This window comes from Equus quagga, chromosome 8, assembly GCF_021613505.1.
Source record: "Equus quagga isolate Etosha38 chromosome 8, UCLA_HA_Equagga_1.0, whole genome shotgun sequence".
Taxonomy (NCBI): domain Eukaryota; kingdom Metazoa; phylum Chordata; class Mammalia; order Perissodactyla; family Equidae; genus Equus; species Equus quagga.
In genome coordinates this window covers 55,592,733-55,614,804 of record NC_060274.1, presented here as the reverse complement: position 1 = coordinate 55,614,804, position 22,072 = coordinate 55,592,733, and positions in this window count along the sequence as shown.

Here is a 22,072-nt window from a genome sequence, read left to right as displayed (position 1 = left end):
AGAGAAAGTTAAAAAAAAAAAACTATTACAAAGAGTGAAAACCAATACAAATATTTCAATAAGCTCTCAGAGTATTAAAAATTGGGAAATTCAAAGCCCTTCATATATTCAAACAATAATCACAAGGAAGAACTTGTTTTCAAAAAAGCAGTAAAGATAATATCTAGGATTAAATATGCAAAACCTTTAGCAGGAAAGTTTTTAAACCCTTCAGGAAGACACAAATGTAGTCTTGAAAAGGTGGAAAGAAACACTATTTTTGTCTATAACAATCAAACAGTATACAGATATCAATCCACACCAGGTAAAATCTAAATTTACCTCGGTCCCAATGAAATTACCAATAGACATTTACTAGATGTAAACAGGTTCATTATGAAAGTCATATGGAAAAAATAACAAGCATGACTAGACAAAGAAACGCTAAAAAAGATCAACAAAGAAGAGAAAGATTGGCCCTGCTCCATATCAAAATAAAGTAAAAATCCTCTCATAAAAACAATGTGCTGTTTGTACATGAATAATCACAGAGAAAACCACCGGCACTAAAAGGTAAAATTGTACCCAAATGCATATGGAGGCATAGTATAGTATATGATAAATTAAGTCACAAGGGGGAAATAAAGTTTTTGATTAATGTTTTGAAGACAACTCCACAATTTTTTTTTAAAAAAGGTAAAATTGAACCTGTACATCATGTCTTTCACTAGGACAAACCAAATAGGTCAGAGACAAAAATGTTTAAAAAGGAATCATGCAAGTACAAAAGAAAAGATTTATTAATGATCATAAGCTGTAGTTGAAAAGTTGAATATGTCTCAAAATTCAGAAGCAATAAAAGAAAAGATGAGTATATTTGAATACTTAAAAAAATCTTGGATGTGGAAACACACACACACAAAGTAAACCCAGAAGATATGTGAGGCTTTTTATCATAAAGTTTAATCTCTGTATTTCTTTGTTTCTATCAATCTATATCTCTAAGAAAAGCAAATTCTGATGGAAAAATGTACAAATAACATGAAAATAGAGTTGTCAGAAAAAAAATAGGGCAAACTGCCCTTAAATTTAGGAAAAATGCTTACACTCAATAGAATTCAAATTAAAACCCACATTTTAACTTTTTTTCAGTTTTTAGATCATCTGAAATCCAAAAAATTGACAACACACTCTATTGGCCTTACCAGGATGCAGGGGAAAACAGCCATTGTCATGGTTTACTGGTACGTGCCCAAACAGTACAAAATTTATTGGGGAAAACTGACAACACCACAATACACTAGATAGATTTTTCACTTTGACTTAGCAAATCCACTTCTAAGGATCCAACCTAAATATAGTCCTCTGCAAATAAAGGGGGAAAAGATGCCAATGTCTTCTATTGTAGCATTTGTTAAGGTAAATATTTAAAACAATACAAATATACAAATTAAAAGGCTGTTTACATTTTTTAAAAATGGCACATCTACCCAAAGGAGTACCATGTAGCTATAAAAAACAATGAAAGAGATTTATATAGACTTACAAGGGTACATACATTGTTGAACTAAAAAAGCAAAGTACAGATAAGGTTCTATAGCATGCTACATTTTGTGTAAGGAAACAGGAAAACATATATAGATACATGCACATACTCAAGATGGTATAGCCTACCACACATCTAGTCTATATGGTATATGGTATAGCCTATTGCTCTGAGACTACAAACCTATATAATGTGTTACTGTATTGAATACTGTAGGCAGTTTTAACACAATGGTAAGTGATTGTGTATCTAAACATAGGCTACACTAAATCTATAGAAAATATTTTCTTTCTTCAATAATAAATTAACCTTATCTTACTGTAAATTTACTTTATAGACTTTTAAACTTTTTAACTCCTGTAATAACACAGTTTAAAACATAAACAGATTGTACAGCTGTACAAAAATATTCTTTTTATATCATTATTCTATAAGCTTTTTTGTACTTTTAAATTTTTTCTTTTTATTTAATTTTTAAAATTTTTTGTTGAAAACAAAGACACACGTTAGCCTAGGCCTATACAGGGTCAGGATCATCAATACCACGTCTTCCATGTCCACATCTTGTCCCACTGGAAGGTCTTCAGCGGCAATGACACACAAGAAGCATGTTATCTCTTACAATAACAATGTCTTCTTCTTGAATACCTCTTGAGGGACTTGTCTGAGGCTCTTTAGGAGATGTCACTCTTTTCAGATATATGTACGTGGTGGTTTGCTTGATTTGTTTCTTGTTTTTATCATAGATTTGTTTGTAAGCAGATAATGCCCATGAACATTCCTCTCTATTCAGTGAACCTTTCAGTGTTGGGGTCCATGTTTTAAAACTTTTAAGGAGCTTCTTGAGGTCTGCAAAAGCTTCCATTAAACCCTTCACTGTGAATTTTCTTGGGAGTTCTTCTCTTTTTCTGCAGTTTCCTGTTCTCTTCTCTATTCTTCAGCTATGAGTTTCTGCTCCAGTTCCAACAGCACCTAATTAGTCAATTCCTCAGGGACCACCTCTATGTTCTCCTCAATATCATTCTAATTCACACTCAGGTGAAAGCTGTTTGCCTTCTCAACCACAGGCCTTGTTGATTTTTGCAACCTTTGCATCCTTGGCCAGTCCTTTGAAGTCATGGACAAACCTCTTGAGTGTCTTCTTCCAGATGTCACTCATACACTCCTTGGTGACATCACTTCTAGCCAAAGCAAGGTTCTTGATGCAGTCATAGATGTTGTAATCCTTCCAGAATTGCATCAGTGTCTTCTCACTGTCTTCCTCAATTGCAACAATATCCTGGGCAAAGGTCCTCCTCAAGTGGGAGATCTTAAAAGCACCAAAATCCTTGATCCATTGGTTGAATCAAACAGGCGGTGTTTGGAGGGAGAAATATTGCTTTGATTTTGGGATGAAGAGCACCAACAAAAGGAGGAAGTCTGGGAGCATTATCAACAGTAAGCAAAATCTTAAGAGGTATGGTATTCTCCAAAGAGTACTTCTCCATTTTGCTGGCACAGCAATTCAGGAAAGCATCTTGGAAGAGGATCTGGGTCATTCATGACTTCTTATTGCTCTTGTAGGACACTGGCAGTGTGTGCTTATTGATATGCATGAAGTCCCTGGTGTTCTCACTGTGTCAGGTCACAAAGGGTTTCAATTTGTAGCCTGCAACATTGTCCCCATGCAAGAATGTTATTCGGTCCTTAAAAGCCTTGAAATCTGGCAGTGACTTGGCATCCCTATGGGTGAAAGTCTTTTCAGGCATCCGTTTACAGAATAGGAAGTTTTCATCCATATTTAATATTTGATCTGGCAATTAATTTTCCTCCATCATCAGCTTATATGGAGTTCCCAAAAATTCTTCAACTGTCTTCACATCAGCACTCACAGACTCACAACACAATTTCACATTATATAATGAAAAATGATTATTGAATCAATTCACCTATCCAGAGTTAACAGTAAATTCAACATTGTAGTCAGGTCCAGCATTTTTTCTCAACATTGCAAGCAAATTTTTTGCTTTGTCTGAGATTGTCATGTTGCTGAGAAGGGTATGCCTGTGTCTGGTCTTCAACCTAGGTCATTAGAAATTTCTCCATGTCTGATATAGGCCCTTGTTGAATTTTTGTTAGTCTTGTTGCCTTAAATGAAACAGATCCTTTAAAAGCTTCCATTATCTTGCTCTTGTTCCTCAAGGTGACAACTACGGTTGAATGGGACATGCCTGACTGGTGAGCAATAACCATCACTATTTTCCACCTTTATAGTTCTTAATACTTTTAATTTCGTTTCCAGGTCAATCACTCAATGTGGCCTCCTACTGGCAACATTACCAGTGGATTTTGTACAGTTAGGTGACATGATGAAAAAAACCCCACAAGATTAAATCAAGCACAAGAGAAGATGATGCAATCAAGAGATGTGGTAAATAAGAGATGAATGATGCTTCTGCTGATATAACACAGCATACTGTTTTACAACAAACGTTTTTTTAGTAGCAGAAAGAGTACACTTTAAATAACAATAAAAAGCATAGTATAGTAAATACATAAACCAGTAACATAGTCATTTATTATCATTATCAAGTATTATATACTGTATGTAGCTGTATGTGCCATGCTTTTATATGACTAGCAGTGTAATAGGTGTATCACCACAAACACGAGTAACATTTTGCACTACAATATTATGATGGCTGTGGTGTGATTATGTGATAAGAATTTTTTTGCTTCATTATAATATTATGAGACCACTGTGTTTATGGGGTCCAGAGCTGACTGGAAAGTTATGTGGCACATGGTTATAGTTATGTTTAAATGACACAAAATATACCTCAAAGGGGCTCTTATTGTTCAACTTAGGGAAAATTTAAGTATCAAAAGGATATTTAATTCATTTTAACAGCTATCTATTTACCTGGGCATCTAGTAGTTAGGGGTGTGTATGTGTGGGTGTGTGTAATATAACAAAAAAGAGTGAGAAAAAGACTTATTTGCTACTATTGATGTAGGTATTACACTGGTTATTTTTCTTAAAAATGGTAATTAAATGAAAAATTAAATTTTAAAAATTAAAATTTAAATACAGTTAGAGGAGGAACTGTAATTAATTGCCAGTGAATGATAGAAAGCACTTAGTTACAGAAGAATAAGATTAATAAATATAGAAGAAATATTTGAATTAGAAAATCATCATTTTGACATCCTCACTAAAATAACAGATTTGTTCAAATGTTATTGATGACTGCTAAAACAATTACATAACCATTTCTTGGAGGGCGAGGACTGTATATTTGTATGTTGTCAAAACATCATTCCATAGTCTGAAAAACATATCTTTAAAACAGAGAATGCTGTGACCATGACATCAACCAAGAAATCAAATGTAGCACCACAAGCGTGGATCAATCTGATATGAAATATGTACCACAAGGATTCACCAATGGTGGATTTTTGAAATCAATAAATAAAAGTTTATGCTGAATTTAGTCAAACCTCCATACCTAAATTCTATTTTAATGCTAATATAGAAAATAGAAATACACCTTAAATGACACACAAGAAAGCAATAAGGTAAATGTAGATAGTAGGATATTTTATAAGATACCTGGCTTGATGTCAACCAAAACTCAGTGTAATGAAAATAAACAGTTTAGGAGCTCTTCTAGATTACCAGACTAAAAAGACATAAAGACAAAATAGAAGGAATAACTCTTGATAAGAATGATTATTGGGATATTTATTTTTATGGCATACACTCTGCACTACTTACATGTAAACTGTCATAACGTTTTCTGGATATTTTGAAATTTCATTTATACATATGTATACACACATATAGATACATAAATATAATATCTATATAGATATACACATCCGTGTGTGTGTGTGTATGTGTGCGTGTGTGTGTGTGAGTAGGCAGAGAGAAACACAACAAAATCTTAATTATTGTTGATCTAGTTTTAGGTTGTGGTGTCCATTGTACTCTTCATTCATGTTGCTTGCGTGATTTGACATTTGCACAGGTTAAAAATAAAACAAAATATAATCAGATCCATTTCTTAGAAGCACTTGAATAGATATGTGTTGCCCAAATATGTTATGTAATTCAATATAACTCAGTTTGGCTTATTAACTTTATGTTCAGAATCTCAATAGGTAGAAAGTACTATTCAATTTGAAAAGCTAAATAATTGCTTACAAAATAGATTGTGGTGCTTGAATAAATGAAAAGTGCTTCAGGAACGCTTATATTGGAAAGAGTCTACATCTTGATATAGTTCCTTTGAGATATTTATTTACTATGAATTTAATTTGAGGATCCTAAACTAGGAAAACCTGGGATATGAAGACTAAAATTTCTCTAGAATAATGTCTACTTTACCTGTGGAAGCATCTGGTAAATTAAGACTTGAGAAATAGCTCTACTAGATAAATTTCAGCTGGGAGTTAATTGTAGTCATACTTTGAATTTACGTATAATATCTCCCTTATTATCCCCATTTATTGTTCTCAAGGTCCCACACATGATCATTAGTTGATTACAAACAAAAAATTGAGGAGGGTGTAAGGATTGGTGGAATTGGAAATAATAAATATGGGTCCATCAGCAATAGTGACATTCTGACAGGTTAGGAAGTTGAAAATATGAAAAAGTAAATACAATATCTAAATGTCATCAGTCTATGGTCATATAATATAGAGGTAAATAGTCCCATACATGGAAAAGTCCTCCAAGAACATACCTTTACTTAAAAATAATAAACAAAAATATAACGAATGCCGAAAATACGTACTCTGAAGTACGAATATTAAGTATAGAACACTAGGGGGAAAGAAACCAATATGTTCTAGAAATAATCGTAAAAATAGTATTTGTTACAAGGTTCAACCTATGAAATCATGATTAAACAGGGTAAATCTAAGAGAGTAAAAGAAGACAGAAGTGTCCAAATAAATTAATTTCTCTAATACTCTTAAATATCTTATGGATATACTCCATATTGTTGAGGTAAGGGCATGACATCAAATAAACTTTTCTTTACTTTTAAGTTCTTTCCTAGATTGCTTACATTACCAGAAACTATGCTTAATTGCCTTTGTAATTTCATAGACTAACATCTGGAAGGTAGAAAGCATCTGAATGTACACTTATTCCACTGTCTGACAAAATGATTTAACTATTTTCTATTTTTAAAAACACTCAAAAGAGGTGATTGTGACACATGCTTCTAAAAATTAATGTTCATGTTGTGAAAATTCATTTTTATTTTCAATTAAATTCCTTATTCTGCTGCTTATGTACTAGGTTTACCATTTTAAAACTGGTGTTTTCTGAGCATCTGCTAATCTAGAGTCTCCCTTATTCTCTTCTTCTCAGAAAATTGATTAAAAACATCCAAAACTTGGAAAACTAAGATTTCCAGATAACCTATTTGTAGACATGTCCCTAAAATCATTGGAGAAGAAACACAAATAGCTATTGCATATTGAAAACATTTTTCCTTAAAATCATGGAAGAAACCCAAATTAAAATATTAATATTTTCATATTTTTGCTAATCAAAGCAGAAAAGATTTTAAAGAAAGCACTGCATTTTGCCAAAGATACAGTGCAATGAGCCTTTCCATAATCAGGTGGAAAAGGAAAATGATACTCATTTCTCAAGGGTGATATGCAAAATTAGAATTACTGATGTCCACATCCGCTGACCTTGTAGGAGCTTTATCTAAGGAAAGTGAATTAAGGATATTATATAATTTTTTTTAACTGGAAGCTGAACCTAGGATTATTTATGGTAGTAAAATGTGGAAACTGAAATAATAGTCTAGAAATAAGGAATTGGACATGTTGGCACATCCTAACAGAGAAAATTAGTCAACAGATAAGCATTATAATCATTTTTGATGACAGAGCAAATGAAGACAACTAAGAAAAGTGATTCCAAATGCATAGAAAAAATTACTGGAGGATAAGAAAAAATATGAATGAAATTATATCTGGATAATGAGAACCAGATTCTGAGATTTTCCTATTTATACTGTTAGAAATAGAAAAAAAAATCCTAAAATCCACATGGAACCAAAGAAGACCCTAAGTAGCCAAAGCAATCCTGAGAAAGAACAAAGCTGGAAGCATCGCACTTCCTGATTTCAAATTATACTACATAGGCATAATAATCAAGAGTATGGCACCAGCATAAAAAATAGACACAAAGACCAATAGAATAGAACTAAGAGCCCAGAATATTTGCACATACAGTCAAACTAATATTTGACAAGCAAGCCAAGAAGACTCAAAGGGAAAGGATAGTCTTTTCAATAAATAGCATTGGGAAAACTGGATAACCACATGTAGAACAATCCAACTGGACTCCTACCTTATGCCACTTACAAACATTAACTCAAAATAGATTTAAGATTTAAGTCTAAGACCCGAAAGTGTAAAAATCCTAGAAGGAACATAGGGAAGATACTTCTTGACACAGGTCTTGGTGATGACTTTTTAAATATGACACCAAAAGCACAAGGAACAAAAGGAAAAATTAACAAGCGGCACTACATCAAACTAAAAAGCTTCAGTATAGCAAAAGAAACAGTCAACAAAATGAAAAGGCAATCTATAGAATGGGAGAAAAAATATTTGCAAATCATCTATCTGATAAAGGGTTAATATCCAAAATATATAAAGAACTAGTACAACTCAAAAGCAAAAGAATAAACAATCTGATTAAAAAATGGGCAGTGGATCTGAGTAGACATTTTTCCATAGAAGACTTACTAATGGCCAACAGGTACGTGAAAAGGTGGTCGATATCACTAATCATCAGGGAAATGCAAATTGAAACCATGAGATATCATCTCACATCTGTTAGAGTGATTATCATAAAAAGCACACAAACTGTTGATGAGAATGCACACTGATACAGCCAATATGGAAAACAGTATGGAGTTTCTAAAAAAATTAAAAATAGAACTACTATAAGACCTAGCAATCCCACTTCTGGATATATATTCCCAAAGGAAGTGAAATCAGGATCTTGAAGAGGTATGTGCACTCCCAGGTTTACTGCAGCATTATTCACAAGAGTCACTATATGGAAACAACCTAAGTGTCCATCAACAAATGAATGAATAAAGAAAATGTGGTATATATTTAATGGAATATTCAGTCATGAGGAAAAATGAAATCGTATCATTTCCAAGACGCAGAGGAACCTTGAGGGAATTATATTAAGTGAAAGAATCAGACAAAGAAAGATAAATACTGTATGATATCACTTTTATGTGGAATCTAAAAAAGCCAAACATAGAACAGGGTAGAATGGTGATTTCCAGGGCTGGGGGTTGTGAGAAATAGGGAGATGTTGGTCAAAGTCTTCCAACTTCCAGTTACAAGAGGAATACATTCTGGGGATCCAATGTACAGCATGGTGATTATAGTTATTAATACTGTATTACTTGAAAGTTATTAAGAGAGTAAATCCTAAATGTTCTCACAACAAAAATAAAATGGTAATTATGTGATATGATGGAGGTATTAGCTAATGCTATGGTAGTAATCATTTTGCAATATATAAGTGTATCAAATGAACTCATTGTACACCTTAAACTTGAACAAGGTTATATGTCAATTATGTCAGTGAAGCTGGAAAAAATAAACAAAAAAAAATCAAAGAAAAAAGCAATAGAAGGCCAAAAATAACTGAATATTTCGTTATTAATTTTTTGTGAGAAACTTGGTAAATCACTTAGTTACCATCTGCTTTCTCACCTAAGATTTTTTAAAAACAGGAGGTCTTGGTTGACCATAGTGCACAGAGTTGGGATGTAACTTTGTGTTTCAAATGGGAGTTGGCACCACTCCTTTTTACTTTAGTATTCTTTGATATCAGTGCATCATTGAGGTCATATACCAAACTAGGATGAGTTGTTTTAGTTAAGAAATGAGAAGATTTTTTAAAAAATCTCTGAATTGACTTGAACACACATATTTACACTTGTTTCCTTCTATAGAACAGACGAAAATATCCAAGAATTTCTGGACACTGGAAATTTGGATTTTATTGATTAAGGTAAACAAGATGTGATCCATCTAAACTTTCTTAAGAAGTATTTAATGACTCCTTAATCCCATGAAAGAAAATTAAACACAGTAGTTTTTGGTTTTTTGTTTGTTTGTTTTAGTTTTTGAAACTCTTTTATTTTATTTATTTATTTTTTATTTATTTTCAGATGTACATCATAATATATTTCAAATTCTGTGTAGGTTACATCATGTTCACCACTCGAAAACTAATTACAGTCCATCCCTTCACATGTGAGCCTAATCACCTCTTTTGCCCCACCCCCCACCCCCTTCCCCTATGGTAATCACCAATCCAATCTCCATTGCTATGTGTTTGTCGTTGTTTTCATCTTCTACTTATGAGTGAGATCATATGGTATTTGACTTTCTCCCTCTGACTTATTTCACTCAGCATAATACCCTCAAGGTCCATCCATGTTGTCACAAATGGCCGGATTTCATCATTTCCTATGGCTGAGTAGTAGTCTCTTGTGTATAAATACCACATCTTCTTGATCCATTCATCCCTTGATGGGCACCTAGGTTGCTTCCACGTCTTGGCTATTGTGTATAATGCTGCAAAGAAAATAGGGGTGCAAGTATCTTTATGCCTTTGTGTTTTCAAGTTCTTTGAATAAATACCCAGCAGTGGGATAGCTGGATCATATGGTAGATCTATCCTTAATTTTCTGAGGATACTCCATACTGCTTTCCATAATGGCTGCACCAGTTTGCACTCCCACCAGCAGTGAACAAGCGTTCCCTTCTCTCCACATCCTCTCCAACATTTGTTGTTTCCTGTCTTGTTAAGTATAGCCTTTCTGATTGGAGTGAGGTCACACCCTGTTGTTGTTTTGATTTGCATTTCCCTGATAGTCAATGATGTTAAGCATCTTTTCATATGTCTGTTGGCCATCCATATATCTTCTTTGGGGAAATCTCTGTTCAGATCTTTGCTCATATTATAATTGGATTGTTGGATTTTTTGCTGTTGAGCTGTACGAGTTCTTTGTATGTTTTGGATATTAACCCCTTATCTGATATATGGTTTGCAAATATCTTCTCCCAATTGTTAGGTTGTCTTTTCGTTTTGTTGATGGTTTCCTTTGCTGTGCAGAAGGTTTTTAGTTTGATGTAGTCCCATTTGTTCGTTTTTTCTTTTGTTTCCCTTGCCTGGTCTGACATGGGACTTGAAAATATCCTGTTCAGACCAATGTCAAAGAGCGTACTGCTTATATTTTCTTCTAGAAGTTTCAGGGTTTCGGGTCTTACATTCAAGTCTTTAATCCATTTTGAGTTGATTTTTGTGCACCGTGTAAGGGAATGGTCTACTTTCATTCTTTGGCATGTGGCTGTCCAGTTTTTCCAACACCATTTTATAAAGAGACTCTCCTTTCTCCATCTTATGCTCTTGGCTCCCTTGTCAAATATTAGCTGTCCATAAATGTGTGGAATTACTTCTGGGCTCTCAATTCTGTTCCATTGATCTGTGTGTCTATTTTTGTGCCAGTACCATGCTGTTTTGGTTATTATGGCTTTGTAGTGTATTTTGAAATCAGGGAGTGTGGTAACTTCAGCTTTGCTCTTTTTTCTCTGGAATCCTTTTGCTATTCGAGGTCTTTTGTTGTTCCATATAAATTTTAGGATTCTTTGTTCTATTTCTGTGAAAACTGTTGTTGGAACTTTCATAGGTATTGCGTTGAATTTATAGATTGCTTTAAGAAGTATGGACATTTTAACGAAGTTAATTCTTCCAATCCAAGAGCACGGAATATCTTTCCATTTCTTTGTGTCTTCTTCAATTTCTTTCAACAATGTTTAATAGTTCTCAGTGTACAGATCTTTCACCTCTTTGGTCATGTTTACTCCTAGGTATTTTAACTTTTTGTTGCAATTGTAAACGCGATTGTACTCTTAATTTCTCTTTCTGCTACTTTGTTGTTAGTGTATAGAAATGTAACCAATTTTTATATGTTCACTTTGTATCCCGTGACTTCACTGTATTCCTTTATTGTTTTTGAAAGTTTTTTAGTGGAATCTTATGGGTTCTAGATATAAAATCATGTTGTCTGCAAAGACTGACAGTTTCACTTCTGTTCCAATGTGGATTCCTTTTTTTTCTTTTTCCTGCCTTATTGCTCTGGCTAGGACTTCCAATACTACGTTAAATAAGAATGGTGACAGTGGGCATCCTTGTCTGGTTTCTGTTTTTAGAGGTATAGCTTTCAGTTTTTCTTCATTGAGAATGATATTAGCAGTGGGTTTGTCATATATGGCCTTTATTATGTTGAGGTATTTCTCTTCTATACCCATCTTACTTAGAGTTTTTATCATAAATGGATGCTGTATCTTGTCAAATGCTTTCTCTGCATCTGAGATGATCGTGTGATTTTTATTCTTCATTTTGTTAATGTGGTGTATGACGTTGATAGATTTTCAGATGTTGAATCATCCCTGCATCACTGGAGTGAAACCCACTTGATCATGATGTATGATCTTTTAAATGTATTGTTGTATTCGATTTGCTAGTACTTTGTTGAGGATTTTTACATCAATATTGGCTTGTAATTTTCTTGTTGTGTGTTGTCCTTATCTGGTTTTGGTATCAGTATAATGTTGGTTTTGAAGAATGAGTTAGGAAGCCCCCTCTCTTCCATTTTTTGGAAGAGTTTGAGAAGGCTAGCTATTGTCTTCTTTGAATGTTTGATAGAATTCAACAGGGGAGACATCTGGTCTTGGACTTTTATTTTTTGAGAGGTTTTGGATTGCTGTTTCCATCTCCTTACTAGTGATCAGTCTATTCAAATTCTCTACTTCTTCTTGGTCCAGTTTTGGAAGGTTGTATCTTTCTAGGAATTTATCCATTTCTTCTAGATTATCCAATTTCTTGCCATATAGCTTTTCATAGTATTTTCTTATTATCTTTTGTATTTCTGAGGTGTCTGTTGTAATCTCTCCTCTTTCATTTCTGATTTTATTTATTTGAGCCTTCTCTCTTTTTTGCTTGATGAGTCGAGCTAAGTGTTTGTCAATTTTGTTTATCTTTTCAGAGAACGAGATTGTGGCTTCATTAATTTTTTCTATTGTTTTCTAAGCCTCTACTTTGTTAATTTCTGCTCTGATTTTTATTATTTCCTCCTTCTGCTGATTTTGGGCTTTGTTTGTTGTTCTTTTGCCAGTACCTTTAGATGTGCTTTTAGATTATTTATTTGATTTTTCTTGTTTGTTGAGGTATGTCTGAATTTCTATAAACTTCCCTCTTAGAACCACTCTTGGTGTATCCTACAGATATTGGAATGTCGTGTTTTCATTTTCATTTGTCTCTAGGAATTTTTTGATTACTCCTTTGATTTCTTCATTTACCCAATCGTTGTTCAGTAGCATTTTGTTTAATCTCCACGTTTTTGTGGCTTTTCTGGTTTTCTTCCTGTAGTTGATTTCCAGTTTCATAGGTTTGCCATCAGAAAAGATGCATGGTATTATTTTGATCTTCTTAACTTTATTGAGACTTGTTTTGTGGCCCAATATGTGATCAATCCTGGAGAATGTTCCATGGGCATTTGAAAAGAATATGTACTCTGTGGGTTTTGGATGGAATGTTCTCTATATGTCTACTATGTCCATGTGGTCTAATGTGTCCTTTAGGGCCAGTGTTTCCTTATGGATCTTCAGTTTGGATGATCTATCCATTGGTGTAAGTAGAGTGTTAAAGTCCCCTACTATTATTGTGTTACTGTCTATTTCTCCTTTTATGTCTGTTAATAGTTGCCTTTTATATTTAGGTGCTCCTATGTTGGGTGCATAGATATTTACAAGTCTTATAATATCTTGTTGGATTGTTCCTTGTATCATTATGTAGTGTCTGTCTTTGTCTCTTGTTACAGTTTTTGTTTTAAAGTCTATTTTGTCTGATATAAGTATTGCTACCCCACTTTCTTTGCCATTGGCATGGAATTTCTTCTTCCATCCTTTCACTTTCAGTTTGTGAGTATCTTTGAGTCTCAAGTGTGTCTCTTGTATGCAGCATATACATGGATCCTCTTTATTTATCCAGTTGGCCACCCTATTGCATTTTATCGGAGCATTTAGTCCATTGACATTTAAAGTAGCTATTGACAAATATGTATTTATTGCCATTTTGTCACTTTTTTTTCTGGATGTCTTAGTAGTTTTTCTCCATTCCTTTCTTTTTCTCTTGCTGTCTTCCCTTGTGATTTGATGGCTATCTTTAGTAATATGTTTGATTTCTTTTGTCTTACTTTTTTTCTTGCTTGTTATAGGTTTCTGATTTGTGATTATCATAAAGATCCTATTTAATATTCTATGCATATAACAATCTATATTGAATTGATAGACTCTTTAGCTTGACCTCTTTCTAAAAGCTCTACCATTTCACTCTCCTCCTCCCACATTATATGTTTTTCAAATTATATATAGTCTCTTGGTTAGTGTGTGTCTATCCATTACCCTCTTATCATTGAAATAGGTGATTTTAGTACACTTGTCTTTTAACCTTCATATTATCTTCACAGGTAGTTGATCTGCTACCTTTACTATATTTTTACCTTACAAGTGATTTCATTGCCTGTTTTTTTGTTGTTGTTGTTTCGTTTTTTTGATAATATTTTTATCTCTATTTGTGGTCATTGCTTTCCCACTTAAATAAGTCCCTTCAGCATTTCTTGCAGAACTGGCTTCTTGTTGATAAACTCCTTTAATTTTTGCTTGTCTGGGATGCTTTTTATCTCTCCTTCCATTCTGAATGACAACCTTGTTGGATAGAGTATTCTTGGCTGTAGGTTTTTTCCTTTTAGCACTTTAAATATGTCATGCCATTCTCTTCTCGCTTGTAGCGTCTTGGCTGAGAAGTCTGCTGATAGCCTTGATGGGCTTCCTTTATATGTCACTTGTGGCTTTTCTCTCATTGCTTCTAGGATTCTCTCTTTGTTTTTAATTTTGGAAGTTTTAATTATAATATGTCTTGGTGTGGGCCTCTTTGGGCTTATCTTGTTTGGAGCTCTCTGTGCTTCCTGAACTTGGATGTCTGTTTCCTTCATCAGATTAGGAAAGTTTTCATGTATTACTTTTTCTAATAAATTTTGTTCCCCTTTGTCTCTCTCTTCTCCTTCTGGGACACCTATAATCCAAATGTTAGCACGCTTAATATTGTCCCAGAGTTCCCTTAGACTGTTCTCATTCTGTCTAATTCTTTTTTCTCTTTTCTGTTCTGCTTGGGTGATTTCCTCCAGTCTTTCATCTAGCTCACTGATCCGTTCTTCTGCATCCTATACTCTGCTATTGAGTCCCTATAGTGAATTTCTCATTTCCAGTATTGTATTCTTAATTTCTGATTATTTTTTTATATCTTCCAGATCCATTCTTCTCCCCATATCTGTGAGCATCCTTATGATATTTTGTTTGAACTCTTTGTTGAGTAGGTCACTTGTTTCTGTTTCATTTAGTTCTTTTTCTGGGGTTTTGTATTGTTCTCTTGCTTGGAATGTATTTCTTTGTCACCTCATTATGCCTCTTTCTCTGTGCTTATTTCTATGTATTAGGTGAGTTGGCTCTGTCTCCTGATCTTGGAGAAGTGGGTTTATGTATGGGATGCCTTATGAGGCCCAGCAGTGTGCTTCCCTCTCCTCATCAGTCCATAAGAAACAGGATTGACCCCTTTGTGGGCGACTTGTATCCTTCTGCTGTGTCAGGGTTGCTCCCATTGCAGGTACCCAGTGAGTCTAGTCTTTCTTTCCCTGGCCAGCTGTTTGTAAATTCGGTTTGGGCAGCCTCAGCACTGTTGACTACAAAGTCTATCAGCACACTCCTATTGGCAGTTTTCCTCTTAATTGTGTTGGTACCCAGTGTAGCTGGTTGCTAGGCTCAGGGGCTTACAATTTCTATGGGCCTCAGGCCTACAAGGCTGTTGTCAGTTCTCTTAGGAGTGCAGCTCAGTGGTGCTGGCCCTTCGCATGGGGGCACTCAATTGTTTCAGGCTTTGGAAGGTGGGGCTGATCCTTTTTATGGCTATTTGTGAAACACAAGTCTTCTGCTGCTGATAAGCCTCACCCCCCACAGGACCACATACATGGTCCACACAGTCCTTGTCTGTGCCCACTTCTCAATCCCCTGTATCATACCCTGATGCCACACTGCAGAGGGCCCCACCTCTCCACCAATGCCCCCCACAATTCACTTGCTCCTCACACAGGCCCTGCTCCCCAGAGGCAAACACTCTTGCCTGCCTGTAGAGGATCAAGGCACCCAGTCAATGCAGGCTGAAATGTAGCCTGAGGGCTTGCTGTTAGGTGGGGCCGGTCCCTATGGCAGGTTGTCTGCCCTGGCTGAACTGGATTAAATCTTTGCTCTAGTGGTTGTGGCAGACCCCTGGGCTAACAGGCCAAGGGATCAACCTCAATGGCACCTACTGGTGTCCATGTCAGCACGCCTAGACCCTCTCAGAACAATGGCCCCCACCAATGTCTCAGTCTCTGGAGAGGTCCCTCTGATCTCCAAGATGCCCCCAGAGCCCACCAGGTGACTCTCATTTCACCAAAGCACTGTCAACCTTCTCTCTGGTTATTTTAGTTTGCAGCAATGAGTGAGTTTGTGCACCAGCCCTTTAAGACCTGGGTCTTTTCAGCTTTTGGCCAATAGATTTTCTGGGGGTATCCCAGCTGCAGTTAATAGTCAGCAAAGCCAGACAGTAAGACCCCTGTCTCAGTTGGACTGAGTCTGAAGGGTGCTTATAGCCATATCAGCCCCCACTCTGGTCCTCACTTCTCCAGGGAGGGCTGTGTACCTTAGGGTGGCTCCTGCCTGTTCAGCTGAGAAGCTCCACCACTTCCCAAAGTGGCTTTATTCCTCTCCAGCAGGAATTTCTGCCTCTTCTGCATTCATCAGGACTGTCCCTTGTTGTGGGGGTTCTTTTGATCCAGTTTTCAGTTTTCTCTCCAGGGTAATTTTTCCAAAAATAGTTGTAACCTGGTTGTGTTCATGGGAGGAGATGAGTTCAATGTCTGCTCGCACAGCCATCTTGGTGAGATCTCAAAAACAGTAGTTTCTGAAAGGGAGGAGTTTGAATGTTAGTTTGCCATCATTCACCAATTTGGGAAATCTTTTTCCTGATAAAAGTTCTGACTTTAATTATGTGCCACTTGAGAAATCTTCCTTGCCTGAAAGTTACTAAGACTTGTAGTTCTTTTATGACTAGGAGATTCAAAGGCAGTTCACCAAAGCTCCAGGGAATATGATTCTATGTGTAGAATTGACTACTTGGAAGGAAGTAGAAATTGTACTATAAAGAAAGACCAATGTACTCCTACTAATGAAAGCTTATAAAACTAAATAAGGCTCTATTTTCAAAATATTAGCAACTTGCCCAAAGTTCTTTCTTAAATTTAAGTTTTTCTGAACAAAAATTTTTGTCCATAGTAATAAACTTTTGATAGTGCTATTTATTGAATTAAAAGATTTTCATCTTCTCTGCTGTACAAAACAAATACTCACACAATAATAGAGATGTATGTATAAGGTTTTTCTACTTATGTCTAGTATTCATATTAATTATTAATTAACATATTAAGAAATTACTATGAGCTAAATTATATACTAGATGCAAATGTATTTAGCATATAATTCTAAAAGGGTCCATTGTAAGGGTCCATTGGTCTTCAACTCTTTCTGAACTTATCACTTTCCATATTTATTAATTTTATTTCTTTCCTAAAATGCATAATACCTGATTTCTTTAGTCAATTTTCCCATGCACAATACATTCATTATCGTATGATTTCTTTCAAAATCTTTTTCAATTGTCCTCTTCTATTTTCACATCACAAAACTATTTACTACTATGTGACATTCTTCTGGAAAAAGTTAGAGGTCTTTTCTAATTTTTTCCTTTTGACTGTCTCACAATTTTTTGACACAGGCAGTTAGTTTCTTCCTCTGAAACTATTTTTATCGTTAGCTCTGTGCATCTGAGATTCCTGATTCTCTCCTCTCTTTACATTGCTTATATCTCTCCAGCTCAATCCTCTTCTTTTCCAGGCCATTGATCTTGGTAGTACTCCAGGGTTTTGTCCTAAAACATCTGCTAATCTCTTGCTACACAAACAATTTGGGAGAAATTATCCAACTGAAACTTGAAAACTTCCAAATCTGTATCTTCAAACTCAATCACTGACACTCAAATGTCACTCTCAACTCTCCAAATATTCTCAAGGCGTTTATTTGTATAATATTACGATTCTTGAAACCAAATGGAAGCTAAACTCATTATCTTACTCCAAGGGCAGCCACCTCTGCTCAAGTTCCTGAGCACCAGTTATGTTTCCCTTTCCAGTTTCCTATTCCAATCAATGTTTCTTACTCCTTAGTTACCCCACATTTTTTCTTCTTTGTTTCTCCATGTTTAATTTTAATCATTCTCCAGTTCTACTAAGGCAATACCAGGGAATGAATTTTATGCCATTTCCCATTCTTAGCTACATTCACCACCTAATTTTTTTTACTGTATTCTTTTTTCTTATTTACTTTATTCTTGCTTAAATATTGCTGTGTATTAGAATCATCTGGGGAAGGTTTTCTGTTGGTTTTCTTTCTTGGTGAGGAAGACTGTCCCTGAGCTAACATCTGTTGCCAATCTTCCTCATTTTGTTTGAAGAAGATTGTCGCTGAGCTAACATCTGTGCCAGTCTTTCTCTATTTTGTATGTGAGATGCTGCCACAGCATGGCTTGATGAGTGGTGTGTAGATCAATGTCTGGGATCCAAACACAGGAACCCCAGGCCACCAAAGTGGAGTAGATGAACTTAACCACTATACCACTGGGCAGGCCCCTAGAATTATCTGGGAAAGTCTTGATTTTTAAAAATGTTTTATTGCATTGTGGCTTACATAAAATTCATAGCAACTTGAGTTTACAGCTTAGAGAATATTTACCAAAGCATTGATCCATGTAATCATTATCTAGTTGAAAATGTATGTTTCAAACACTACAGAATGCTCCTTTATGTCACCTGTTAGCTGAGAAGCATTAAAAATGCAAAAGCTCCAGTGCCAGTGGTTTGAGATGAGTTCTGAACACTGGTATTTATTTTTCCATGCCAGGATATTTAATAACTTTAAAATACAGAGGAAGAAGAATTATGCAGGTTACATCTTGTTAGTAGAGTTGGGTTGAGAATTGGAACACACATGGATTTACTTGAGAGAGAATAAAGATCTCAGAACATTTTGAGAAGGGGGCAGTGATAGTAGTAGAAACATGGTTTGAGGTGAAGATGGTGGCATTTCATGCCAGCTTCTGTAAAACACTGCTGTCATTCGTGTTGTTTAAAATATTTTTGATAAATCTCCCAAGAATAATTTAGATTGGAATGGAGAGAAAAACATGACTGTATTTATAATGAGATCTTTTTAGAGGATTATTAAAACTCTATTGCAATGTCTATGGCCCAGCTTCTCTGGAGAATTTACACCTACCTGCAGTAGACAATTGTCCAGCAGGGCAACTGTCATATAACAGACTCTTAACAAATATTTCTTTAAATAAATTAATGGCAAGGTCAGCTTAAATTCCATGTGAACACTGATATACTTAACAATAAGTCTACCATCTTACTATTTCACATTTGCCTTATCTTTAGATATATATATTTACTTTTTCTCTCCTTTAGTTGCTTTCCTCTTGATGAACCATTATTTTTCCATTTTCCTGATCTACTAACTTCTTAGTAATGCATTATTACTATTCTTTTAGTGGTTGCTCTACAGATTAAAACATGCATGTGATATGAATTAATACTTCTGTATTTCCTAGATAAAGAAGTGGCAACACTCACTGTATTTATACTTTCCTCCTGCCTTTTTTGACCTTGTTGTGCTTTGACATTGTTGTTTTATTGTATGTATGCCATGTATTTTAATTTCCAATATGTTTGAACCCCATAAGGTTGATTATCATTCTGTATATAATAATATTCATCTAGATTTAACCATTGTTGCCTTATATTCCTTCTTGAATTTTCAAGCTTCCATCTAGGATCTCTTTACTTTTGCTTAATGAACACCCTTAATTAAGTATTATCACTTGTGCAGTTATGCTGATGACAAATTCTTTAATCTTTTTCACCATATGGAAATTTTTGTCTATATTTCTGAGGGATATTTTCACTGTACATAGAGTTCGAGGTTGGCAGAAAATATCATTCCATTATCTTCTAGCTTCCACTGTTTAAGTTGGAAACTGAGGCGCCAGTTTTATTTCTTTATTTTTTAAATTTCTCTTCCTTACTTGTTTTTAAAGCTTCTTTCTGTCTTTGGTTTTCAGCAGCCTTCTATGATATACCTATTTTCTTCTTACATATGTTCATTGCAATTAATAAAACTTCTTAAATTTGTGAGTTTGTCTTTCACCACATTTAGAAAATTCTAAATCATTATATCTTTAAATATGCTTCTGCCTCAGTATCTCTCTGCTTCTGCTCCTCCAAATCACATGAATTAAGCTTTCTCACTGTAACTATAGGTCATTTGCTCTTTTCTGAATTTTTCATCTTTTTATCTCTCTGTGCTTTCTACTTGCTTGACCTTTCAGTTCAATAATACTTTCTTCCACAATGTCTAATCTGTTTTTAAATCCATATATTATGTTCTTAATTTCAGTTTTTATTTTATTTTAGTTCTATAAATTCCATTTTTTTTTATTTTTACATCATCAGTTCTGTTCTGTAATTATCCATCTCATAATTCAATTTCTTATGCATGTTATTTTAGGCATATATCTGTTAAGTCAATGCCTATAAATTTCATGAGTTTACTTCAATTAATTCTTTTTTCCCCTTAATTTTGGTCAGCTATATTGTCTTCTCTCATGCCTTTAATGAATAATGCATGTAAAATCTTGTTGACAGTTTGAGGACCTGGCTGATGTTATCTTCTTTCAAAGAGGATTAAATTTTGCCTCTTCTTGGCAATTTGGGCCAGGGTAGATGACTTTACATCAATTGTGGACTGAGCTGGTTCAAAGTTGGGGCCTCAATTAGGATTTCTCTATTTCTGGCTCACCCTCACCGCTATGTAGTAGACCTTCAGGAATGTAACCCGAGACCTCATTTTGAATGCCCTGAACAGCAAAGTTTATGCCCCAGCCCTAAAAAACTACTAAGAATTCTTCCCAGTTTCTCAGATATTTCTCTTGACTCATCAAATGCTCTACAACAGAGGTTCTCAGCTGGGGACAATTCCCTCTCCCCACCTCAGGGATATTTGGCAATGTCTAGAGATGTTTTGGTTGTCACAACTGTCGCGGTGCTACTTACATGTGGTGGGTAAAGACTAAGAGTACCACTATACATCTTGTTATGCACAAGACCACTCACCATAAAAAAGAATTATTTGATCCGAAATTTCTATAGTGCTATGGTTAAGGCACTAACCATTTTAGAGGAAAAGCAGCATTACATATATTACTCACCTTTTGGTACCATCATGACCCTTCAAGTCTTTATTACTTCAATAATTTCAAGAATATATTTTTTTGTTTTGCAGTCTTGTCCAAATTTTCAAGTGTTTTTCTTTTGGAAGAATTACTGTCAAGCAAGTTAATCTGCCATGGCTGAAGAAAAAAAATCACAAGTTCAGTTAGAGTTCTGTATTTCTCCATAGTGTCTTTGCAAAATAGGGACAGAGAGGAGTATTACAGAAGGGATGGATGATATACTTAATCCAGATCCAGGCGTATTAGGTATTAAGAAACAATTTATATGAGAAAGAGTCCATGACGCTAGAGACTGTGTGTTAATGAAGCTGACTTGGATTGTGGGATGAGGAGAAACATCCATAATCATCAAGAGGTGGTCTTCGGTTTTAGCAAAAATGTCAAGATTGAGACCAAAGATAACTCTGAAGGCAAAGAAAAAGTTTTATATTCCTAAAGTATTATTTCAGTTTTAGATGCAACTCCATAATATTTTTACAGCACAGATTTTTTAAACAAAATAGTCCAGCTTATAAATTGGAAGCTTGTCCCTCAATAATGGTGGACACTAGTTTAAAGCTCATGAGGGAGATTGTAAGTGCTGAGGCACAAGAAATTCAGTTTATTTTTTGTTGGCACTCAAATTTAAATTTAGTTACTTTGCATTCCTTTCAAAAGAGCACCATTAGAAATTAGTCTCTCAGGGATAACCACCATGATAACTTAGTTTATCAGTGTCTCACATGGATTCACTGCTCTAAAAAAGATTAAATAGTCAGTGCCAATTTCACTTCCCCCATGATTTCTCTTCCAGTTTTCATGAGTGCATATGGGAACTTGAAAACCCAGGAATAAAAAATATCCACAAGTGTTGGGGTGTATATGAATCCAGTCTTAAAAGTGGGTGTAGGAGTGTAGATGGTAAATGGCAGGAACAGCTGATGCATCTTTAGATCCAATGAGAAGTAAAGATAAAAGCCTGATTAGTACAGATATGAACACATCTAATATCC